Genomic DNA, 4,849 nt, shown 5'->3' on the forward strand with positions numbered 1-4,849 from the left:
CTGTATACCTTGCTATGCCATTTTCGATACGTGAATTATAGGTCCTAATTGTAACTTTAGAGCACTGGTGAATATTTATTTCTTCGTAATTTGCATAACAAATTATTTATAAACCATGGCGTCCTACGATGTCATTATTTATATATAATGGCACTCGACCTCAACGATTATTTATATATAATTGGAAGTAAAAACCATTATTTAGATATAATGACCGTGACACGATAACACGTGTGCATTACATATAATGAGTCCAAGTCCAAGCGTTATATAAATATAATGGTTTTGCGACAGCTAAAATGAAATGTAAAAGCAGTTATTTATATATAATGAGTTTGAAGAATTCATTATTCATATATAATAAAAATAGTGAACTTATATATAATAATTGTAAGTTACTTTTCATTATTTATATATAATGATTTTTGCTTTTTCCTACACTGCGCTGTTACAGAAAATTATATATTATAAGATCTTTGATGCACGGTAAAATTGTAGGGTACCACTGTCACGGTGCTCTATTTTTATTGTTTTAAAAATCTGCACCCAGTCTGCCTTCGAAGGGGTTAAGTTTAAGCATCGTGTTTTAGTGTAGCATTTGTGTCTGTAACAACGTTGGAGTATACAATGTAACTATGTACAGATGCAAACGAGGACTTGTAAATATTTGTATTTCTGATCAAGCTTTTTAATATATTGACATTTATGTTTGCATTTGTGAAAGTTTTGAGGATGGAAGATTAAGATATTATCGACAATACATGCTAAATTTGATATAGGCCTATGTTTAATAAAAATCCATAAACAAAAACCATATTTAAATAATATATCTAGTCTGCTGAGAAAAGAAATAGCACGAACAGCCTTCCACTAAAGCCCCGAATCTTGGATATTACTGAGCGGTTTTGGGACATGCGCGTATTCCTAACCCTGTTGTGATTAGTCAGTTGTTACATTTTATCACGGTTTGATCGACGATAATTACGTTTACTTTAAAGTTAAATATAATTAATATTGTTTCAGCTATGACTAGCCTACTTGATATCTCAAGGCATTGCTTAGTTTGTATTTTCTGTTTTATTATTATATTAATATTATTATTACACAAAATTGAAAATAAGTTATGGCATTGTGTTAAATGTGATGATAGTGATGGTGATTAGGTGACGATGATGATGGTAATGATATAATAGATGACGATGCCACTGAAGATGATTAACAAATATAACAAAACAAATGAAATATAAATACAAAAAGATTACGGTGAAAAATTGTACGGTATTTTTTTGTTGCTCGTTTCTTCGTACGATAAACATTGTACACTTTATTGCTCGTCTCTTTGAATCTGCTCTATAACGTTATTTCATTCAAATAAATAGGCTTATCCATTTTCAAGTTAACTGGATGAAACATGTAAGAAATACATATATGGTAAGACAACGGTGGTTGTCAAGATACGAATGCCCTATATAATCCTTTCCCACTTAATTTGTATAATTATGCTAATTTGCACATTATAGGGCATGTGATAGAGGTACGTTTTCTGGAATTCACTTTCATCAAGTTCTCAAAATGTTTTAAACACATTTGTTTGTCATATCTGCCGTAACTGTGATTATTGAAAACAATCTTTTTTTCGAGCTTATTCCAGCGAATGCAATGGATGAGAGACATAAAACAATTTTGATAACTAGGCCTACATGTACCATTACTATATCATGTATTCAAGTATGTGACCTTAAATAACTTTTGACCTGAAATAACATGGAAACTGTCACATCATTTATGCTTCTCCATCACATTTTAATAAGCCAATTTTTGCAGCATTCATAATGATTTATTATCAAAATCATTATTTGACCTCAAATTACCTCTAAAACATCCCAGACATGTAGAAAAGGACTTTCCCTGTTCACATCCTTGTTCATAGATTAAACCCTGAAAATGTCATCACTTCTGTCACAAAATGCACGGTTTGGCCATTTGTTGTGTCTTAGCTCCTACATTCGAAATTAAAAGGAAATTTGTGGGCGAAGATGTCATGTTTTGTTGTTACATATCAGGAGCGGACCCAGAGATGTCCAAATGGGGGTGGGGGCGAAAGTTGGGCCGATCGAGACAACACAGTCCTAGGGGGTCCGGGGGCATGCCCCTGCGAAATTTTTGTGTTCTACACGCCCGAAAATAACAGGCGTTGAGGCGTTCTGGGCTATCGTTTTTTTTTTTCTTTATTTTCTTTTTTTTTCTTTTTCCCCTTTTTTTTACCTCCCAAAAGGGGGTGGGGGAACGGGGCTGAGAATCGCCACATATGTAATATGTATGTAAGTAAGTATGTAATGTACGTATTTTGCATGAAAACAGCGATAGCTGATTTTAAGCATATATCTTGAGAGATGTATATTTGTTTTGTAGATTAACAGATGCGTTCGGAGGTTTTTCACACGAATTCAAGCCCTAAGATTGTTTCGTTACCCTGAACAATATGTTGAACAGTAGCAGTACAAATAATAAACAGGAATTATGTATAATGTGTGACAAAATATTCAAAGATTCAAAATAACTTTATTGCAAACTTAAGGAAAATTTGAAATGTACAGAATAATTAATAGTAATATACAAATATATATGAAACATTTAAAATACTCAATTAAATCTCTTCTCAATATTAAAGTACAATAAATATATATTAATAATAATAATAATTGAAAGGTCTATAATATCGCACTATCAAACCAATATTTTCCCAATAATTTATCATTATACAGTAATCAATGGGACTGGTATCACCGGCCATGAGCTGTTATCAATTACCATAAAACACATGTTTCTCTTTCCAATTTTATTAAAAATCCCATAATGAAAGTAGAAGTAAACGCTTAAGTGCTTTGAAGTTGCAAGGAAGATTATTCAGTACAAAAGGTAGAGATTTGAAGTTGTCATCATAAATTTCTTACAAATTTATCATTGAGAGATAATCTAGTTTTATATACAAAGCGAGATCTCGGCGCATTATTTTATAGATATTGTCCAAATGCCTATTCTGGGCAGATGATATCATTTTAATTGAAGACAGTGAGCAAGACTTAAAATTACTTTTAAATGCAGCAAATGAATTTGCAACACAATGGAAAATGTTATTCAATTTTAATAAATCAAATGTTATTATAACGGGACAACGCCACAATGTACATAGGGAATGGCCAATTGGTAACAACTTTATTAATGAAACTAAGGCATATAAATACCTTGGAATGTTTTAACAGAATTTACTATGGCGATATTCTCTGGAAGTCAATTGGCATATCAACTATAACTTACGCAAGTAACATATGATTCTGTGACATCAATAAGTCTTCCACGCAAAAAATTGAAAATATTCAATATCAAATGGCTAGATCCTTATTAAAGGCACCCAGATATGTTGCGAAGGAAGCTCTCTATGGTGAACTAGGGTGGCAAACAATAGAATACATACAGATAGAAAGAATATTAACATATTTTCACAGACTTCAAAATATGGAAGAGCATCGTTGGCCACGTTTACATTTTAGAGCTCTCTTTGCACTAAAATATAATATAAGTTGGAAATGGCTGCAAAATATTGAAATCCTCTTGAATACAAAAAGTTCAAAACACTGATAAAGTATTAATTAGACAGTGTATTAGTTACTGTATGTAAGAAACGTCTATAGCAAGACAAATGTACATATGTTATTATTACTCTTATATATTGTTAATTATTGTTGCACATCTCTTTAGCGATTGTGCCTCTGTTACAAAAGAGAAACAATAAAGTTATTATTATTACCTATGGCAAACGATGCGTAATATCTAACAACCCAAATGATACAGTATCACATGTGATGAATTGATGTATGCCCTTCAGAAATATATTTATGTTGCTCGACATATAGAGTAGTCGATGTAATCCATAAGGAAATTATGAGTATACGTCCTAGTATTGCTTATAAAGACCAGTTTACCAATGTCAATATGTTTTACAATAATGGGACCGATTTTAGCATAGTACAACATCGTACAACGACTTGCTATTAATTGATCACAAAGGCATTTATCGTAGAAATTTCAACCCCATTCGATGCGTTTGTAGATACTTGTTATGAGACCGAATTCAGAAAATACATGTTATTCGAATTGATAACTGTAGATACAACTTTGAATGTAAGGTGATCGATTATTGTTTTATTGGGTAGTGGGCATCGCAGGGTTGTAACTGGGATGAGGTTATTGGGTTTTACTCAAAAACAAAGTAAATCCATTGCTAAATATATGAGTATAAGCTCCTGTATTGGATACAATTTTGTGTGAAGAAAACGTGCAAAATATGTTTGTAAAAGGTATCCGTGTTCGGACCCATTCTTATAGTAAGGGTGTGATATTGTTGACTGTAAACCGTGTTTTATAATTACTAATTGTTATAATAAGTAGAGTTTACAGATGAAAGTTCAAATATAAACATACATATATGAATGTACATACACACAGCAGAGATGCACATACACATCTCAACTTAAAGGGCATTTACACAGGTCAAATGGAATATTTTAAATGCGGGAGTTACTTAAAAATATACATACTAAAACATTAATGTTATCAAATCAACGTCCACGTATTTCTTACACGTGTGCACTATGCTAAAGTCCAAAAATCGATGTCACAGGTTGACTAGTGATGTCAGAATTTGACTACCGGAAGTCGAGGTCACGGTTGCTAACTTAAAATTCATGATTTTCGAAAAATATCTGACATAACGTTTAGAATCGTGTTATCTATTTAGAATATATGGTCTATAGGCTAATTTCCAACTTTTTTTTCTTTGTATATATAC

This window comes from Anneissia japonica, unplaced genomic scaffold (assembly GCF_011630105.1).
Source record: "Anneissia japonica isolate Jap-2015-1 unplaced genomic scaffold, ASM1163010v1 scaffold310_len583560_cov164, whole genome shotgun sequence".
Taxonomy (NCBI): domain Eukaryota; kingdom Metazoa; phylum Echinodermata; class Crinoidea; order Comatulida; family Comatulidae; genus Anneissia; species Anneissia japonica.